This window comes from Triturus cristatus, chromosome 12 (genome assembly GCF_964204655.1).
Source record: "Triturus cristatus chromosome 12, aTriCri1.1, whole genome shotgun sequence".
In the NCBI taxonomy this organism is placed as follows: Eukaryota; Metazoa; Chordata; class Amphibia; order Caudata; family Salamandridae; genus Triturus; species Triturus cristatus.
Window position 1 is genome coordinate 227,490,342 of NC_140595.1, and position 22,701 is coordinate 227,513,042.

Below are 22,701 nucleotides of genomic sequence, written 5' to 3' on the forward strand. Positions count from 1 at the left end.
AGCCCTTCTTGTTTCTTAGTTTGAAAATGACTTTTTGTGGCAAGGTCTCGGATCGAGGGTACTTTCCTGTATGAAATTGATGGTTGAGTGCCAATGATTTCCACCAGGTTGTGATCTTGTTGTAAGATTGGCCAATATTTTTGGAAAATTTGTCTAATTTTGAAGGATTCTTTGCTGTATGACAGTATTAGTCTTGGTGCTGATTGTGTCGTATTCTCATTGTCTGTATTAGGATGTTTTTTTATGAGAATATCTGTTCGGTTCATATTTTTCACTTTATCCATGCTTTTATTTGAGATCTCTCATTTTATATCCACGCTTGCATAGTCTCATGGCACTATTGAGTATTTCTTTGTTTGCATCCTCATTCCTTGAGCAGTTTCTTTTCATGCGGATAAATTCGCCGTAGGGGATGCTGTTAAGTAGAGCTTTGGGATGGAAGCTTTCTGCATGCAGGATGCTGTTTGTGGCTGTTTTTTTCCTGAATAATGTGGTTTCTATTTGACCATCCTCAATATATACCGATATGTCAAGGAAATCGATTTTGTGACGACTTGTGTTACAAGTGAAAGAGAGTCCGAAATCATTTTCGATTTTGTCCAGGGCCTCGTTGTTCTGTGGGCCCACAGAACAACGAGGCCCTGGACAAAATCGTTTTATGGTCACGATATATTGACGACCTGTTCCTTATCTGGATCGGCAGTAAAGAGGAATTCATGCAATATTTCAATATACTTAATAACAATGATTTCGGACTCTCTTTCACTTGTAACACAAGTCGTCACAAAATCGCGTTTAGCATGGGGGCAAAGGGGCAATAAGTGACTCTTCCATCCACGGAACCCCGCAGAATTTCACAGAGTTTTTTAGTACCTCTGTGAAATTCTGCATAGTGCTACTATGCAACCTCCGCCCAGAGTTAAAGGCGCTGGGGGTGGGTGTGAGCAGATCCGTTGGAGTCATCCAAAGAGCTAGGTCTTGAGGTCCTTCCTGAACTGGTGCAGTGTCGGGCTCTGTCAGAGGTGAAGGGGGAGTTTGTTTCAGGTTTTGGCTGTGAGGTAGGAGAAGGATCTTCCACCTGCTCTGGTCCTGTAGAAACATAGGACGGTGGCTAGGGCGAGGTCGGCTGAGCAGAGGTTTCTCTTGGGGGCGTGGAAGAAGATTCATTTGTTGAGGTATTGGGGTCCAGTGTTGTGGAGGGCTTTGTAGGTGTGTGTGAGCAGCTTGAAGGTTATTTTTCTTTCGACGGGGAGCCAGTGGAAATCACTGAGGTGTTGGGTGATGTGGTTGTGCCGTGGGATGTCGAGGATAAGTCTGGCTGCAGCGTTCTGGGCGGTCTGGAATTTGTTGAGGTGTTTTTTGTTGATTCTGGCCGACTCTTGGGAGCACGAATTCTTAGATTGTCTACATTCAAGCCCCAATGTTACAACCTTTAATATATCTGAATATCTACCAATACCTGAATACAAATGTATTCCATTTAACAGTGTAATATCAAAAGCTGTGCAAAACTTCTTATGTTCAAAAATGTTGTCGCCACACTTAATCTAACAATGGTAACCAAATATGTAATTTCGATGATTCAAAGATGTACTGTCAATAACAGAAACAGAGATACTAGTATTTCTTACTTTACTGCTTCACAAATTGCAATTTCAGGAAGTACTTATACTGCTGATGCCATAATTTTCTATCATGGAGAGACTTCAGCATTTGGACACTACACCCTCTATCTAAAAAATAGCACCAGTTAGACAGAATGTAATGATACTACTCTTACCTTTAAGCACAGACTGCTGATAGAGCTCGATTTTGCTCTTTCATTTGTAGGGGTGCATTATAATCATGAGTAGTTTGCACCCACAAATAATCATTTGGCATATTAACATTTGGTCATTATATTGTGTATTGTAATAAAGTGCAAAGTGAAGTGTTCAGTATTCTTTCATGGAAACGAAGGATTAACATTGTAGTTATTCGTGTTCAGTTGAAATCTAAACGTGTAAAAGTGCATTTCTAACTAATAAACGTTTTCTATATTAATGTGGTTATGTAACCTGTCGAATTTAATGATTTATACATGCGTGTGCTTTCTAATTCTTATGTATTGTCCTTATGTTGACTGAATTCGGTAGGCCTAAACGTGTTTTTCTCCCTGTTCGCTCTCATGTTAAGGGTTGTGTAACAAAGTGGCACTCATTAACATTGAGACACAAGAAGTAGTTGATAATGACGTTTATTCCTTAAAAAGATCCCATCCATCAATCCCCTCCAGCTGTCAGCAGGGTATCCACTCAACTGACATTTTGACATTTCCTTTGACATAGTATAATTCCACTCCCATGGCAACAGGAACATTAACCAAGAATGCCACAGGTTGCTATTAGAATTCATGTGTACGTGGAATTTGTCTTTCTCATGTTTCTGTCGCAGGTGGAGGAATTTGTCCTTGTTAGTTAGAATAACGCTTTTGTTTTATTAGCTAGGCTTAAGAAGGAGAGGATACATTTGAACAAGCGATGCCGATGATGTGGGCTAGTGTTCTTTCTCACCGAAGAAGGCCTGGGAATCAAGTTCATCGAGTAAGAGCCTGGGAGCACCGCTGCTGCATGGAAAGTTACCTATGAAGAGGTGTCTATCTGGATGGGATGATCTCGTGATGTGTTGAGGGATGTGACCTACGACTTTTGTGTTGGGGTTAGGGCCAGAATCAGGGGGACTTCTGCCATGCCTTGAGAGGAGAGAGCATCTTAGAACAAGCTCTGTAGATTTATGCTATTTGATCCATTCAATGTGAGTGTACTTGTCAGGGAGCCTTCACATGCTGACACCTTTTCTGGAACTTGCCTGGGAAATGCTAGGGATGTCACAAGAGTGGTAGTGTAGGGACAGACTAATGCTTTTAACTTACAAACCTCCAATGAAGGGGGCCATTGTTGTTGGGGCAGTTATATTCTGCGTTCTGATTCTGGAATTGGTCATCCTGTGCATGTTGCACTACCTAAATTTCACTCATAGATTTGGCTTTGTAATAGTGCTCATGTACTTTTACACCCTCATCTTGAGGTGTTTTTATGTCCAACTTTTCGTGGGAAACAGCATTTACAAAGTTGTCATTACATCGCAGTACTGTTACAAAGTGGTCGTTACAACGACCGCATCATTGGTAGGCAATGCATTTACATCGCAAGTCATTACAACAACTTGCTGTAGGGGGCTCTGAGGTATTGGAAATTAATTCCAACACCTTCCCTACTGTTGTGCAAACTGGAGTAGAATTAGTAAATAATACTATTCCTAAGTCCAACGCACCCCCTACTGCAAGTCGTAATAATGACTTGCGATGTAAATGAATCGCGTACTAACAACGCTGTCATTGTAACGACCGCGTTGTAAAAGCATGCAATGTAATACTTCGCGTTGTAATGTGCAATATTCACTTTTCTTGGGTTTGTAATAAACGTACTAAACTTTGGATCTGGAGTCTGTGTTCCTTTAGCAACATGGGCGATTGTAATGGAAATCTAAAGTTGGCTAATGATTTTCTCTCCCCTCCACACTTACAAGCAGACAATAAAGAGCCATCGGCCAGGGGTTCCAGAATAAGTCTAGAACGTGGAACCCAGCTCCTTCACTGCTTAAATATTTACAAGACAGATACCTTCTTTTTTTACATCAAGCGTTCCAAGCTATGATGTTACTTTTGTTATAATGCAAAATTGGTACATAACGTTATACTTAGATAATTCAGGAGATATGTCATGATATGGCCTGGCTTGGGTGATGACATCTGAAAAAATGTCCTCTAAGTGTTGTTACCTTCTATGCTTTTACATATATGAAATTACTTAGTTAGATATATTAACAGTTAGACATGCACTGCATCCATGGGCTTTTCACACAATCCAATTGATTTTTCCATGATAACTACTACCATTTGATCCTCTTGAACTGTAAGGGTCACATGATAAAAATTTGGAATAGCGATTACCTAATTGTGATTTTCTGTGAATTGCAATTAGGAAATCGCTATTCCAAATGTATGAAACTCCAAGAGTTTCATTTAGCGATTTGTAGGTGCTCGCAAATCGACCTACCTCATCATTATTAATGAGGTAGATCACAATTTGCTAAAATCGAATCGCTAAAATCAAGGGGATGGTGGCCTCCTGGGGTCAGCACACTGACATGTCCGTGATTGTTTTTAAATAAAGCAATCTTTTTTTTAATGTAGCCCATTTTTCTTAAAGGAAAACGGGTTTAGTATGGAAAAAAGAATGAAAAGTTTCCGTTCCATTTTTAGGTCACACCTACGCAGCGCGCATGCGCTGCTTAGGAGAAAGACCTTTAGTAATTGGCACAGCTTTGCGGGCAAAAACGTACACACGTTGCATTGCTTTGTATGGCAACGTGTGCATGTTTGGCGATTCCCTTGCGGGAGCGAGCTTTCAAGCCTTATGTTTGTAATTAACTTGCTCGCTCCCGCAAGGGAAACAGGCCCAGGCTCCCTTCTCTATCCCCTCCCCCTGCTGCTTTTTACTTTCAGCGCACGCTTGTTTATCCTACACTCTGCCATCACTTATGATCGCCGAGATATATAAGATTGTTATCTGCGAGCGTTAGAAGCCGGGCTCTTCATTGATTTTGAAATCTGTTCTTCCATGGCTGGGGTCGAGGGTAGGTATTCACTGTGATGTGAATGCTGTTTGGTGGGGCAGGGCAACTGCTACCAGCCAAAGAAGTAACGTCTTTGATGGTGGAGCTGTAGTGAGTGGCTTTGACCTGCCTCCCTTCCACTCCCCTCTGAAAACGTTGATGTCCCCGGCTAGGCGACGCAGCACGGGTCCCAGCTAGTGCTTCGACCGTAGCAAGTCACATTATTTCCCGAGTTACTGTTATTGTCAAAATAACTCCCTTGTATGTCAGCCTGATACTAAAAAGTAGAAGTAGAAACACCTTTTCATTTGCATTAAGTGCCTGTGCTCCTGTGTCTCATCGCCACTGAAATATGCTTCACAGTTTACAACTTCTTTCTGGGGACTGTATTTACTCAGAGGTTTCGCGACTGCTGTTTGTAGTGAGACCTATGGCAAAATATTAAAATGCAGTACATATTTTCTATGTACAATCAGTGATAAATCTAGCTTCTTTTAAAAGTAAATATTATCATTTCTTAGTTGTTTTCATGCTCAACTTCTGCCTTGCTGCTACACAGGCCATAAGATTCATTTGCAAAATGTGTACTCTGTAAATACATATGCAGACTCCCGCATTTTGAAGCATTGGACATTAACTATTGATAATATACAATATCATTATATTTCCTGTAGAAATATAATGATGTATCCACATCTTGCAATACCTTTCACGACTTACCAGCTTTCGTAGATTTGATAGGTTGAATTATCTAGCATCTTTCTAGGTATATGCCAGATTTATGGCTATAGGTAGACCCCTCTGTGTTAAAAGCACAGTCTGTTTTTCCTCATTTCTCTTGCACTCAGAGACAAATCTACCTCTGAAAGCAACAGTACTTGTGTGCTAAGACTGAAAAGACAATGAATGTAATGGGAAAAGACAAAACCACATGTCCTAGAATCCAAAGTGCTGCTGGCAGAAAAATGTCAACAATGGAGATAATTAAGATCAAGGCTTTGAGAACAGGCAAGGTAAAACAGACTGATGTTGCCCAGTTTGTTTCATGACGGTTGATTTTAATTATGTTAGTTTGAGTGAGATTTGGGAGGATGGCATTCTCGTTGAGATGTAATGTCCTGTTGTCCATTAATGATTAGGCAGCTCAGTAGTTTGAGCCATTGCTGCCAAGACCTGTCCATAATCTGGAGGCAACAAGTGGAATCCTGGCAGGGCCTACTACCAGCCGCGGCCCGTGCAGGTAAGAGCGGTGGAGACGGTTAGGGGGGGGGATTTCGAAAGATGACAAGGACAAATTAAATAAATAATGAATTTACTCTCGTTGACGTCTGTCGAATTAGCCCCCCCCCCCCCTCCGCCCACTTTGCCGCACAGCTCTTACTTGTATGGGCCTCGGCTGCCTACTACGCTTTTCATCAGTCTGAGCGGAAGAAAATATATTGTGAGTGCACTGTAACATTTTTATACTACTTAAAGCTATTAACAAGGAGTTTGCATGCTGATATGCCTAATGGGACTTCTTTTGGTAAATTGCTAAAGGCCCACTTGCTCAGATTATAACTCTGTGTTCCTGACCTGGATCTGCTTCAGCGCCAGGACACTCTCTGAGTAGCCGTGCACTTTACAAATACGAACATCCAGTCATGTCATTGTGGAACGGATGGCGCAATCTTCAGCATTCAGCTATATCATTATGCATTCTAGCAATTGTATTTTTGATGTACTTTAATAGCCCTAATAATGTTAGTAGATTACAATGGGTCAGCTGATATGTAAATGGTTTTAGGTCATACATTTTGCAAAAACATTCTAAAAAGAACAATTTTCAAAATTTGAAAGTGTGTGTGTGTCCTTTTCTCTGTAATGAGTAGTAACAAACTCTTGGCAGGTGACCCTGACACCTTGGCTGGTTCTCGCTTTTCAGCCAAGATCTCTTATTTTGTGCCATTTTTTTGCTATTTCTAAATAATTACATTAAAGTAAGTAATATCTGATATTAATCTTATTACGTGGCCATGCCTGCTTTGGTCTAATTGTGATGAAGAGTCACTCATAATGTCACACATAAGGTATTAATTTGTCACACATAAGCAAGACCAGTAGAATTATGAGATTCTGCAACCATGGCGATTTTCTCATAATCCATCATCTGCTTTATAATCTGCAGATTTCAATAAAAAAAATGTTTCTAGCTTAAACTGTTCAAAAGTTACTAAAAATACAGCAACACATGTTGCCGCTCAGTGGAAGGCCTTTTGCAAAGCTGGACTGGTCAACTTTTTGTTGCTTATTGGTATGTTTGGTTGTTAAACTGATACTAATGAGGTGCAACCAATGTCCGGACTGTGTTATCAAGTTTAACAAGCATTTGCAATGCAATAGGTCTCGCAATTGTGAGATTTTGAGCTACTGGCATTGTAAATGACAATGCCTTTTATTTATGTGTTTAAAAAAACATGCAATAATAAAAGGCATTATCACTTACAATACCAATAGGTCAAAGTTTCTAAAATGCGAGACCTATTGCATTGCAAATGCTTGTTTAAGAGTAGGCAGTGGACCGTGGGACCACTGCCTGCTCTTAAAAGAAGATTTTGCATACATTCACAAAGGGGAAGGGGTCCCTTGGGGACACCTTCCCATTTGCAAATGGGTTACCACCTACCAAAAGTAGTTGGTAAAATGCTAATGTTTTGCAACCGCATTTAGTTTGCAAAACATTCCTACATGCCGATGCGATTCAGTTTTAGGAAGGGACGCCCTAAACACACCCTTTCATAATAACGAATCACTAACCGATTTTGCAATTCGGTAATAGGTTACGAATTGCAAAATTGGGTTGGTACATTAGGAAAGCCTTTTTTCTGGTCGCACCTTAAAAAAGGTACATACAGTGGCCCTAAATGTTCTAAATCAGGGTTCTCCAAAGTCAGTCCTGGCTCCTGGATTAATAACAGATTTTTAAGATAACTATATTTATCAAAATGGGGATATGCTAAAAATAGCGAATAGATCCGGCCATTCAGGATCGACTTTCGAGAACCCTGTTCGAAATGATGGCATAGTAATGTAACAGAAAAGGTAGTTTTGTCTGAAAACACATCAAAAGAAAAACAATGACGAGTTGATTTTGTTTTATGTTAAAGATTAATGTTTAAAAAAAATACACGTTCAATAAAAAAAAACAAAGGTTTAAGCTTAGTTATAGTTAGGAAAACTTAATCTATTATTTCCATACAAAACCAACTTAAACTATATCAATCTTAGAAATGGTAAGGTTATAGTTATAACTTATTGTTATAATTTGTGCCTCAGCAGAAACATACTATAACTCGCGTACCTCAGCACCAATGTTGTCAACTCACTAGACACACTACAACTATTATTCTGCCCGCTACCATGCACAGTGTTTCAATAATGATGTAAATTGAGATGTCATGAATCTTTTTATGAATGCTGTCATTAAACATGCTATAAGTGATATAATATGAAAGGGTATAAGCAGTGCATGGGGAAGGTGTGAATTACAGTTAACCAGCTCCATGCGTCAAATGCACTGAAACCGCTCAACGCAACGGTGCTCGTGTTCGTCGGATAGCTCCTGGCCGTTTGCATACATAGCACTAGAAATCCCCCTGGTGCGGGCACCAGAGGGATTTCGTTTCATCCAATAGAGCATGGGAGCTGAGGATTTGCTTCCCTAGCTCCCGAGGATGTTCTGGGTTTTTCAGTGTAATGACGATCAGCAGGCATGGCACACTGACTTCATTTCACTGAAACCTAAAGTGAAATGAGCCAATCGGCCCATTTCACTTACACTGTTTACGTGCTTGTGGGGCTATCCCAGCCTCCGAGCACATAGGCAGATAGAAGAGGTATCATTGGAAAGAACACAATCTCTCCTTTCCGATGGTACCCCCTCCCTGGTGGATCCCTGCTTGGGGATCGCCGCAGAAGGGAAATCTTCAAGCAGGGATCTGACACTAGACACCAGGGAGAGGGGCAAGGGCTTTAGCTCCTCCATTTTGTGGGGGGCAACTTTAGTCTTTCTGCCCCCCTGGTGGGCAGGAAACCCACTAGGCACCAGGGATTGTTTTTTTATATGTAGGGTTGGGGGCTGCCCGAAATGGGTATGCCAGTGCCCTCATCCCACCAAACACAAATTGGACAGTCTTTCTGCACCCCCCGGGGACAGATGGGCTTAAAAGCCCCAGATCAACCACCTCAGGGGGGGCAGAAAGCCCACTAGGCACCAGGGAATTCTTTTTTATACTTAGGGGTGTGGGCAGCCCAAAATGAGCAGGCCAATGACCCCACTCCCTACATACAAATTGGACAGTTTTTGTACCCCCTCTGGGGGAAGATGGGGCAATAGCCCATGATCTGCCCTAAGGGGGACAGAAAGCCAAGTAGGCACCAGGGAGTATGTGTTTTATTAATACATAGGGTGGGGGCTGCCCAAAATGGACATACTAATGCTCTCCCAAATACTAATGGGACAGTCTTTCTGCCCCGCTTAGGGGCCAAATGAGGGCTATTACTCCTGATCTGACACCAGGGATTTTTTTTTGTTAAAAAAGGGGGGTGGTGGGGCAATAACCCATAAAGGGCAGGTGAGGAAATAGCCCCCGATCTGCCCCCGGGAGGGGAGAAAGCCTACTTGGCACTAGGGACTATTTTTTGCTTTCTGTAGGGTGGTGCTGCCCAAAATGGGCATGCCGATGCCCTCATCTCCCAAAACAATGGGTACAGTCTTTCTGCAATGGGCAAAATATTGCTGTTCTGCCCCCCCCAGGATTATGTGATCCTCGAAGGGGGCAGGAAACCACTAGATGCCAGGGAAAGTATCTGTGTGAATTGGAATTCAGCTGACAGTGGGCGTGTACTGGTGTTTGACTGGCTCTGTGTGTACTGGCACTTTGCTGGCGATGTGTGTGGATTTGCACTTAGCTGATGGTGTGTGAACTAGCACTTAGCTGGCTGTGTGCATGTATTGGTGCTTGGATAACAGTGTGCGTGGATGGTGCTTTGCTGGTGGTGTGTGAGGATGGCGCTTGGCTGGTGGTGTTTATGTACTGGCACTTGGCTGTCAGTCTGCTTGGACTGTCGCTTGGCTGTCTGTGTCCGTGGATGGTGCTTGACAGGCAGTGGCCGTGCATGGTTCTTGGCAGGCGGCGTGTGTGGATGGTGCTTGGCTGGCAGTGCGTGGATGGCACTTGGCTGCCAGTGTGCGTGGACTTGGGGTGTGGCTTGTGTGGATATCACAGTGCTTTTCCAACCCAGAATCACTTGCAAACTAAAATGTAGCTAAAAAGTTAGATTTTTCTCACATTTGTGTGGGAACGTTGTAGGATCAATGTGTAAGCACAAATTTCCTAATACACAGCGGTCCGATTTGGTAGGTTTCCCTAGATGGCCGTCGAGCCCGGGAACTTTCAATCACAGAAATGACAGAAATGTGAGGAAAGTGTTTTTTGGGACAATGTTTCAGGTTTACAAGGGATTCTGGGTAACATAACCTGGTGAGAGCCATACAAGTCACCCCATCCTGGATTACCCTGGGTGTCTAATTATCAAATATTTACAGGTTTTTTGATTTTTCTAGGTGTCGGCTGAGCTAGGGTCCAAAATCCAAAGCTAGACACATTCCAAAAAAAAGGTCAGTTCTCACTGGAAAAATGTGATGTGTCCACTTTGTATTTTGGACCATTTCCTGTTGTGGGCACTAGGCCTACCCACACAAATGAGGTACCATTTTTATTGGGAGACTTGGGGGAACACAGAATAGTAGAACAAATGCAATTATCAATTGAATTTTTATGCAATTCTGCCTTCCAAATGTAAGACAGTGTGTAAAAAAGAAGTCATTTTGAAAAATGTCCTCTAATTCACATGCTAGTACCTACAAATTCGGAAATGTGCAAATAACCACTGCTTCTAAACTCCATGGGTTATTCCCATTTCGAAAATACATAGGTTTCTTTGACACCTATTTTCACTTTTTAAATTTTACCAAATGAATTGCTGTATACCTGGTACACAATGAAAAAACACTAAAAGGCACAGCTCAGGTATTGGCTCTGGGTACCTCAGGTTCTTGGTGAACCTGCAAGTCCTATATGTCCCCTTAACCAGAAGGGTCTAGTGGATGTAATAGTATATTTCTTTTAAAAATCGTCCATTTTTAGAAGAAGTTACAGGTGACAAGGTAGGCACAAATTGCCTTTTGTATTCAACTCCATTTCAATATATTTTTATTTCAACTGTTACTATCTATAGAAAAACCTTGAAGGAGCTACACAAATTACCCTTTGATAAATTTAGAATATTGCTATATTTCAGAAATGTATAGCTTTCTGGTACCCATTATTGGTTTCGCACCCATTTCTACCTCTAACTGGAAGGAGGTTGAAAGCACAAAAAATAGGAAAAATAGGCTATGTCTGAGTAAAAATGCCACAATTGGGTAGAAAGAAATAGTTTTTTTGCAAAAGTCTGCCTGTTCCTGAAAGCTGGAAAGATGGTGATTTTAGCACTGCAAACCCTTTGTTGATACCGTTTGCAGATAAAAAACAGATGCTTTTATCTACAGCACTTTTTTCCCAATTTTTCCCCAGAAAACCCAAAATTTAGCTGTATTTTGGCTAATTTCTTGTTCGCCTCAAGGGGAATCCACAAACCCTGGTTACCTTCAGAATCCCCTGGATGTTGTAAGACAAGGACCCAAAGTTGGCATTGATGCCTTATGTGGACAAAACGTTACGGGCCTAAGCACAAACTGCCCCAAATAGCCCAAAAAAGGCTTAGCACGGGGAGGCCTAGCAGGAAAGGGGTTAATGTAGTGTGTCTAGCGAGTTGACACTCTGTAAGTGGTAGTAATCTTTTAATTCTAGGTATCAGTTGGTTGACCAAACACAATTGATTCATCAATTGGATAGTGAAAGGTGTGTTACTCTGTTCAGAGTTTGGTGAGAATAACTGCAGGATTTCTTATTCCATGACAGTTTGTAGTTCTGAAGAAGATTTTCCTATTCAATCTGTAGCCCACTTGACTACTGTTCCTAAGGTTTATCAAGATTATATGGATGTATTTTCTGAAACCAAAGACAAGACATTACCTCCTCATAGGTCTTTTGATTGCTAAATTGATTTAATATTTGATGCTGTAGTTCCTTTCGGGTAAATATTTTAACTTTCGCCTCTAAAAAGTTTGTCCTAAAGGAATATCTTGATGAGAATCAGAAGAAAGGCTTGATTGCTCTTTCCAAGTCCAATGCTGAAGCATCTTTGTTTTTTGTTCCTAAAAAAGATTCAAGAGGGGACACATTTAAGCTAATATGAAAGATCATTACCCTTTTCCTTTAGTTTTAGACATCCTAGAAGTGGAACAAGAGGATATGATTTTTACGAAAATGGATCTTTGGGGATCCTACTATTGTATCAGCATCAAAGCTAAGAAAGACTGTCTTCAAAACTCCTTTTGGGCATTACAAATATTGTATAATGCTCTTTGGGCTTTGCAATGCCCTTGCTGTCTTTCAGAACTTCATAAACTTTATATTTTCAGATTTTTGCTGTATTCTTTAGATGGCTATTTAGATGGCATACTGGTATTTTCATGTTAAAGAGGTGTTGAGGATAAATGTGTTTTTGATATTGATTCAGTAGAATATCTGGGATATGTATTTCCCATGCCACGGTAGGGTCTGTTGGCATGCGGAGACCATACCCCGGTCTCTACCAGTTGGTGTCGCGTCACACACCTTGATCGGCTATTTTACGTATAACATCCCCATGGCTCACGCTTACACGACCGAATTGGCTGTGTTTTCTGACTGCGCTGCTTCGTATTGATTTACTCACAGCATCACCATACTGGGGACCCAGCATGTGGTTCTCTCATTCGTTTGAATGGTAACTCACGCGTTCTTTAGCGCGGTTGTTCAATTGTTTGACTACCTCTTTGAATTTTTAAATCTCTCTTCTTGTTTTTCCCCAGACCCTTTTGCCCTCTACCTCTCCTAACTTATCCAGGCAACTTCCCAGGCATTTGCTTTATTGCTCAGTCCTGATGATGAGCCCATAACCTTGTTGGGGATTGAAACGTCGTAGACACTTACATCTTAAATCTAAACTACTATTCTAGAATTATGTGGAGTATAAGATTTTTTTGTGATTGTGACTACTGTTAATTTGCATTCTTACCTAAAGAGTCACTTTTAAGTCACCTGCTTGCGGTAAGGAAATCGGCTGATATCCCAATACCCTGTCACGTCCTGTTCACTATTTGTTAATGTATTGTCGTGATCTAATTGTGTTTAATTAAACTTCTAAGGCCGTCCATTCGGACACGAATAGACCCAATCGTGATTGTAATATTGTGCCTATTTATATTGATTCATCTTGTAAGGGACCGCTGTCTCTTAATAATTATAAATCGGTATAATCATAATCATAATAATACTCGCCTCACTCATGTCACGTTCCGCTTGTAGAAAATATCTAAACACTTGCACTGACATCTTGTGTGTATTTCAAGTGTCTTGTGTAAAGCATGCATAATAGCCCTCGACTGCCCCAGGTTTTGCATGGAACCAAAAGGTGGTTGTTGTACAGTCACTCCTGAGAGTGGAGGAGTATTACCTGCATTCCTGAGCTGAGGAGTGTAACCTTAGACAATGAAATGTGGGAGGATGGAGACAGGGTGCATTTAGAAAGAAATTCAGTGGTAACCAGTTTAGCAGGGAAGTTCTGGCTAGTCCTTCACGAGCACTGCCATATGGGTTTAGGCTGGAAAAATGGGGGTGAGTTAGTAGATTTTGTTATTAGAGGGACAATAGCTTCTAAGCAGGGCCTGCCCCTTTTGTTTCCCACTGAGTGCTACTTTATAAGGCTGATAACAGCCAGATGCAGAGTGTACACGTCATTGTGCTCATGTTTTGGGTACGCCTGCCTAGAACGAGCATTGTCACTGCCTGATTGGAGAGCCATCACCTTTCACACAGATTGTGTCTCTACTGCAAAAAGCATGGCATGTGAACCACCCCAAAATGGTTCCTGTAAATTAACAGTGTGATCAACAGTTTGATCAACCTCATTGAGTACCAGTTCTAAGTTCTTCAAGACCAAGGACTGTGTTGCTTGGCAGACTAGTTGAAGACCTGCTGAGATCCAGGACTGGTGTCCATTAGACAGTCTTCCAGGGGTAAGGGGAGATCAACTGAAATCTGTGCGTATTGCTGGAAGAGCTGTGGGTTTGCCTGTGACCTGGGAGCCTGTCTGACCTACTGAGTAGTGGTTGAAGGATACCTGGCCCTAAAATAGCTAAGTGCCCCAAGATTGAGAAACCCAATTACTGAGTCCAGATGAGTGGCGGCCAAGATGAATGCAGGGGAGGTCTATGATTAGAAAGGCCTGCAATTCCAGAGCAAACAGTCATAAATATGCACCCCATATTTGGAGTGAATTGAAAGGCTAAGCACTACCATAACCAACAGGAGGCAAAGTAGCCAACGTCGTTCAGGGTGGCAGTTGCAGAGAGTTCTTCCCATCACCTCTTTTACAGCAAATAGGACTCATCAGCCAGGTATAACTTGGTTCCAGTGACACAATGTGTATGGGACCCATGTCTGGGCATATCCGTCCCACTTAGGGCGACACACTACAGTATAGAAGAAGTGATGGATGGAATACTTGAATTAATCTCAGCCTCTGGTAATTACTCAGGCCCGATCCCATTCCATCGTTATTTTGCATATCATGCCACCTCAGTTGGAACAAGCCATATTCAAATCAGTCTTAATCCTGCACTAATGAGAGCAGTCCACTGCCAGGCCAGCTCCTCTATGAACCATTAAAAAAGCAACCCAGGATCGGTTCCACCTTAATTCGGGCTCATCAGCCAGGTATAGCTAGATTCCAATGACACAGTGTGCACGGGACCCATATCTGGGCAAGCACATCCCACCTAGGGCGACACACTTGCATACTTTTTGTATACTTGTATACTTTAGTGCTACAATCAACATGCCACTCCAGACAAAAAACAGGTAACTCATCAAGAACGACCTGTCACAAAACAGTTTCTGATGGACTTGTTTCATGATCTCAAAGACAATATCTCCACCTGGCGGTGAGTAGTTCATAGAGGGGCCTCTTTAGGCACACACAGGAACTGGGACCCCAGGCCTTCCTGGCCAGTGGCACTGAGTGTGCACTGGGAGGCTGAAGAGGGTATGGGGTAACTCATGCAGAGATGCAAGTAGCATGCACCCCTAAAGGGGTCCCAGAATGCAGGGCAGTCTGTGGTGCACCTGAGGCAAAAAAGTCCCCTAGAGACACACGAGGTGAGAGGAAAATATCGCTTAGAAGAGATGTCTGATGGGCTGGGGCAGTTGTGGCTGCTACATACTGGATCAGGCCATGTTGGGCCATGATGATGTTCTTGGTTTTAAGATGATTAGAGAGTATTAGGCCTCAATAACGTAGTGAAATACATTCCCCACTGAGGTGGTAAGGAACTCTAAGACTGTGGTGCGTGACCCATCAGAGGCTTGAAATTGTGTGAAAGCCTACAGTGTGGGAGCTGGATGTCTGGGATGCACTGCCCGCAGCCCTAAATGTTAGAAGTACATTCAGAAAAAAGATGGAACGTGTTCAGACTGTCCTTTCCTGTGTGAGATCCCACTGAAGCTGTGTTGCCTGTACCCTGGGATGAACTGTGCGGGAGCAGTCTGTTGATGGGACCATATTTGGGATGGGCAGTGACCATAGAAGACGCACCCCTGGACTTTCTGATGGTATGGGAATACCCCCTTTTTAGGGTACTCATGGACGAAATGTGAAGTGGAATATTTGGAGGCCCCAAATGACTTGGCTTGGTTGGGGCAGGTGAAGGCATTGGGACCGTATGATGGTAAAACCCAAAAATGCCAAGTTGGCAAGGACCCATGGACATGTTAGCCCATAATTCTGACTCTGCTAGCCCACTATGACATGTGGAATCAACTTAGATGAGCACACAGGGAAATTTGACAATATTGTGCAAGCAATTTGAGACACCAGAAGCACTGTAGAAGCCAAAATAGATTATATGGCAATTGATGTAGGTTCAAATGGCTGATCACAGAAAGCTAATTGAAATAGCTGAAATCATGGAATCAGCTCTCATGTCATTGAGCCCGATGGTGTTGGAGGTGCAAACTCAACTTAGGGTCATGAAGGAAGAGATAAGATGCCTTAAGCTCAGAGTGAAGAATGCTGAAGGATGTTCCAGAAGCAACAATATCAGGCAAGAGTGGAAATTACTGGGTCAATGAGGGAGGAACTGCAATTGGTCCTGCCTAAGCAGAGACGGAATCCTCTTGATGTGTGCTCCTATCAACCCTCATCTTCATTGAACTTGGACTATATGACTCTGGGGAAAACATTGGCCAATAGAATATTATTAGCAGTCATGAGAGTGATACATTCGGATCAAAATGTATTAATCGGGCTAAAAGCGCCTTCCTTAATTTGCTTCACGTGTTCTGCCACACAAATCAATTTCTTTTTATGAGCATGAATCCAAAACACATAGGTGTGAATGGCTCATTATATAGCATATAATTTAAGCAAATACCAATGACAATATTTTATATGATATAAACATACGAGCTCCAAATGTGCAAAAGTGTGAAAGTGTGTCTGCAAGCAGACAAAAATAAAAACGACAAACAATAAATAAAGATGCTTTGACAACTTCCTTATGTGGTCACTTCAAGAAAGTAAAGACAAGGATTCTGCAACATTGTAGTAGAATTCTTTGCAAAACCCAAGGGTCTCTCTTAGTGGAATACTTTACAAAGTTTGGACATACAGCAGACACTCAATTCAATTACATTCAATTCATTGTCTTTATTCGTTTTATAGCAAGGTAAACCATAAAAGCATCTGATCATTAATAACCCCAAGCGGTAAACTTCGCTCTGCTCGTGGAGTTTGCGGAATTCGGGCGCTCCGAACTCCGCGGAGGAATGCGGAATTCCAGAATTTTGTCATTCGGGTGCGGAGCGGAGTTTTTTTATGGTTCGCGCGCCCGAGTTTTCTTTTGGCACTCAACTGCGAGCGCTAAGACTCTCAGGCCACTTGCAAGCATGCGCGAGGCTTCGCACATCGCTAGAGAGCTACTGGATCGCAAACAGAGCAGTCGAGTAGCTTTTCTGCTTGAGAATGCAGCTTTGAGGCATTTGGAGTAGATTTTATTCTCAAACTGGTGGGATTTTTGTGCGCGAAGCCAATTATTTAAAACTTTTTTTCTTCAAACCGGAAGTAAGTGCCTCAGAGACTCCAACTTCCCGTTCCTGTCCAGCAGATTCCTCCCAGTACTTTGTCTCTCTCCTGGTCACTTTTCATTGGGATTTGGAGATGAAAGGATTCCTCTCCTTGTCTGCTGCATATACACCATTGGATTTAAGGAATTTATTTTTGATATATCACAAGTAAGTTGAAAAACTGGTGTATACGGGTGTTGTTTGTTTGACTGGGGTCATGCACCTGGATTTATTTATACTTCTATTCGATTTTGAAAATGTATTGTGGTGGGTGGCCTGCAGTTTTAGTAGGGGCCTAGTTGTTTTGTGCATGACATTTATCTTCTTTTGAAAAGGAAAAATGTTGCACAGTTCAGTACATTTTCTTCTCCGTGTTTTTTAATAAGTTTGGAATATTGATTGATTTAATTTACTTTGTGGCCTAGTCTGCCAATGGGCCTTCTAGCTAGTACGAACTGTACAATTCATGAGAGCATGAAACAACTATTTCTGTGGTGTCTCTAGAATTGGAACATTTTTAACCCTCTTAATTTATGTTTTTGGCATTGCTGAATTAATGTGTGTTCTCTTCTGTCTGGCCAATGTGTGTGTGTGTATGTGTGTTTGGCATATTCCACCATTTACCTTTGTTGTTCAAGAATCATTATGCCATGTGGCCAGGGGGTATTTTGTATAGTGGGTGTCCACCCTAGGCCTGCATTTGTTCTTTGTTTTCCAGACCTCCTGCTTGTTGTTGCTGTAACCATGTGGCTGGTGGCCATTTTTTATAGCCAGTCAGTGTGCTTTCCCCACAGGCCTGCATTTCTTCTTTGTTTGGGGCCATGCCCTCTTACTGGTTTTTGTTGTCTGACCATGTGGCTGGTGGCCATTTTGTGCAGCCTATCAGGGTGCTTTCTCCTTAGGGCTGCATATCTTTTTTGTTCGTGGCCATGCTCCCTTCCAGGTTGTTGCTGTCTAGCCATGTGGCTGGTGGCTATTTTGGAAAGCCAGCCAGTGTGCTTTCCCCATAGGCCTGCATGTCTTGTTTGTTTGTGGCCATGCCCCCTTGCAGGTTGTTGCTGTCTGACCATGTGGCTGGTGGCCATTTTGGAAAGCCAGCCAGTGTACTTTCCACAAAGGCCTGCATGTCTTCTTTGTTTGTGGCCATGCCTTCTTGCTGGTTGTTGTTATTGTCTGACGATGTGGCTGGCAGCCATTTTGTGTAGCCAGCCAGTTTGCTTTTGCCATAGGCCTGCATGTCTTATCTCTGTTCTCCATGCTGCCTCCTTGCTTGCTGTTTGACCATGTGGCTGGTGGTAATTTTGCGTAGGCATCCAGTATGCTTTTGCCACAGGCTTGCTTGTGTTGTTCTTCTGTCATTATTTTGCGGCCATGCCTCCTTGCTTGCTGGTTCACCATGTGGTTAGTCTGTGACCATTTTGTGTAGGTAGCCAGTGTGCTCTTGCCAGAGACCTGCATGTCTTCTCTTTGGTCCCAAGCCCTTTTGTTGTGTGTTGTTGTTATTGATGACCATGTGGCAATGGCAGGCAGCCAGTTTGTGTGTCCAGCCAGTGTGGCCCTTTGCCATATGCTTACATGGATGACTGAGCAATGAGATAGCAGGTTCATAAATAAAAATGAATGATATGCTTGAGGATAATGTCACTTATTTATATTTTTTTTAAATGTAAATTTTTTTCAATTTTTTTTATTTTTAATTTCTATTATTATTATTTGTATTTTTTTGTTTATTTTTTAACCATTTTTATACCATCTGGCACTAATGAATCATTTGCAAACACTCGGAACCTCGTCAGACACCAAACCCAGGATGCACTACATATGTGCATAAATCGTCCAATAAAGATCAGGCATCTTCATTGAAGTTTCAGTCTATTTTATTCCAAAGTAATCTCAAAATCATCTGTTATTCCATTTTCGATTACAGTTCAACAAGTGCCCTCCAAGCTTTGCTAATATGACACATGAAGACTCAAGATTATGTATAATGCAACATGAAGAATTTTTGACCCAATGCATTTTGGGCACTTATTGCCCATCCTCAGGGGTAACTACAGTAAAATCAAAACACAACCGTGTGTTATAGATGTCCTCAGTTTGTATGTATTACAAGATTTGTATAGCTGTGCCTTTTTAAATGTGCCCCATGTTACAGTGCTCAACCTATAGGATATATACAACTGAATCCAAAAACATAACCAATGCTCACTAAGTGCATTCGTTCTGTGCTCCACGTGAGCACGCCATACTAATTGTGAACATTCCTTGTTGCTGAACTTATGCTCAATTCTTGTGCACCATAGTGCATATCCCCAGTCCGTCTCAGCGATTATAACTCAAACATACAGATAAAATGAAATGAAAATAAATAAAACCACATCAAAAACTTCACAAAGTTGTGCCCAAACTAACGATTTCAAACTGTGCCGTAGCAATAATGTAAAATCGTTGTGTCAGTGCCCCAAGAAAATCCAGTCTACTATTATGGGCATGTTTATGCAGGAGGGGCCCTATGAGCGAAACCACCCAACCGCACGTTTGTACAATGGAAAGCTGGAAAAAAATGTTAGCGCTGGACCTCCTCCCTTTTCATTTGTGGAAGGAGTTGGATTTTTAGAATTTGTGGGCAGCCATCTGCCAAAATAGAAGGTACCAAGTAGGACCTATTTTGCCAGAGTGGCTGTTCCAGCACTGCATCATTATATGCTGAAGTTGGTTGGACAAGCTTTGCAGCAAAGTGTTGTTCACAGCATTCACCTGATGGTACCGGATCTCTTTTGCAGGGGTAGAGCAAAAGATATATTCAGGTCTTGGCCCTGAAGAAAGTTTTAAGACCGTCCACCAGCATGCAATAGTGGCCATGTTTGCCATGGAGAAATCACATACAGCTGTAAACATCTTGGAGGAATTTAAGAGCAAGGTGTATGAATGGTGTGACCCAGAGGTCTTAGAATTGGATTTGTTGTCATGGACAATGGCAGTAACATAGTCAAGGCCATGTCATATGAAGGCTATTTCAGGGTCCTGTGTTTGGCTCATTGCATCAACCTGATGGTGCAAGACTTCCTCAAAAAGGAAGACATAGTCAGCAACATACTGACCACCTGCAGAAGAATCAGCACCAATTTAAGCCATTCTTTTAAAGCCCGGAAGCAGCTGCGGATTATTCAGCAGAATAAAAGAGCACCAGTTAAAGCCCTGATACTGGAGGTGCCAACATGTTGGAACTTCACCTTTTTCATGCTCCAACATCTGGTTGAGTAATACAAACAGATCAATGACTATGTCATTCAAAGAGGAAAGGGATGCAGTTGGGAAAGCTATGACCATGGATGCAGACAAATGGAGCCTAGTCAAATGCCTGACACAGATGCTATTCCCTTTTGAGGTTTTCACGTAGGACATTAGCAGGGAGGACAGTACGATGGGCCGGGCTATCCCATTGCTGTATTTCCTACAAGACCAGGTAAAGAAGGCATCTAAAAGGTTCACCCCTGCAGGTGTGAATGAAAACACAGAAGCACATGCCTTGGTTGAAAGCTTAGTCCTGCGCTTGGCTTCTAACTTAACGCTGCAACTTGACATCATCGAGTCCAAAGAGTACATATGTGCCACACTACTTGATCCACGGTACAAAAAAATCTTCACACTTTCATGCCTTTTTCTGAAGGGGATGTTTTAAAATACAAAAGCTGGAGATGTAAAGCAAGCCAGAGACCTGGAAGAAGAAAGGCTGGAACTTTGAGTCCCACCCCGCAGTTCTGGGGTGCTGCCTTCAACTTCTAGAGAGGGGAGTCTTGTCTCCCAGCAGCCAACACACCATCAACCAGAACACCGGCAACAACAGCAAAAGAAGGACCAGACACAACCTCTGCATTGTATTGGTTTCAATTGGCAGGGCTCAAGTCCAGTGCAGAGGCAATGGCAAAACAGGTAGAGCAAGTGGCAGCACCAATGACCATCCACAGGAAGTTCCAGGAGTATCTGGATGATCCAAAAGAGGTCTATGTGGATCAAAATCCATTGATATATTGGTATGGGAAGGTGCGCCAATAGCCAGGGCTCGGCAGGCTGGCAATAAAGTACCTGGATGTCCTGTCACCAGTGTATCTGCTGAACATGTGTTCAGTGCAGCTGGTGTGTTCGTCACAGTGAGAAGGACCTGTCTCTCGCCTAAAAATGTGGAGAGATTGACTATGATCACACAATTACACCATTTCTGAAACAGCAGCACAGGGGGAGGAAGAGGGTGATTGGTCCAGAATTGAATCAAATTTGTTAGCTGACCAACTTCAGGGTGACCCACCTGAATATGAAGACAAACTCTACTTCCCAGACTAAGTATGCCAGTGCCCCATAGAACTTTTGACATTTTCTCGTTGAAGTCAGTTTTTTCTTTGCACATAAATATTTTTTTTAAATAAGCTTGAGGAACATTATTTTTTTGTGTCAGATTTATGCTGTCCCACATTTTTTTTTGAGTCACATACATATTGCTAATTACAGTTGAACCAGTGTGCATTGAAGAAGTCTTCACAATTCCTTCATGACATTGGGGGCAATTCCTGCTCCCCTCACATGCCTATGGCCTAATGTCTTTCCCTTTTTGCATCACTTTGTACTAGAACAGCTGCCCCATAAAATCATTTATTCTGTACTGGACTGCCTGCCAATACCAAATTCCAGTGTGTTACCTGCATCAAAAATGATTGAATACCTAATAGCTGAACTACCCATGCTTGTCTTGGATTGAATGAGGTAACTTCAACTATTGCAAAGGTGAGTGACTGATCATGTTAGTGATGATTTAAGTTGATCGATGATTCATTTGGTGACAGACACTCAGGGAGGGTGTTTGTTGAACTGTAATATGGGACATTTCTTGAGATTATTATTGATTGGCAGTGTTTGAGGCTTGAGAGATGGGTGCCTATTTTTTTCCCTGTAGGTGATGATCAGCCCTTTCACACTTAGCCCGATTTAATTAATTGCAGGGGTGTTTTTCTTTTTTTCTGGACCTTCAGACACCAGAACAGTCACTTTGGTTATCAAACAAAAACCTATGCAAGATTCTACCATTCTGCTTCATTTTCTACTTGTTCTTCAACAACAGTACACTGCACTCCACGTCTATCTTGCTCAGGTCCTCGCGATTCATGATGATGATGACTGGTCGTCACTCAGGACTGGTGGAGTATCATGGAAAAACTCAGGCCGGGACTACGAGCTGCAGGACTACCTCATCAACAGCAAGAAGCAAGAAGTTATCGAGTATTGGCTTCAGTTCAAAGGTAAATCAAGAGTCTGAGGCCTATTACTACTGTGCTATTTAGCATAGAGAGAGGTGTGTTTGTGAAATGTTGCTCTCTGTATGTATGTGTTGGACTTGTGGCAAAAGAGAAACTCTGAGCTTCCTTCTTGTTTTTTCTGCTCTGAGTCTTCTTATCTTGATACACTTCTCATAAAGCTTACCTTCCTTCTGTCCTTCTCCTCGACTCTAAAATACAGTTTCTCTTTTACAATCAGAAGGCCTTCTTCTAGTTTCCTTCACGAACAAAAGGCGAAAGCTAGCTGAGTTTGACTACACTCCTGCTTTCCTACCGGACCAGTGCAGAGATGCCACAAAGAGTGCACATTCCTGAGGAGAATGCAGACGCACCACCCAATTTTGAATTTTTCTTTTAACAATCATATTAACTAAGAGAAGTGGGTGCGTGGGCTCAATCCATAACCT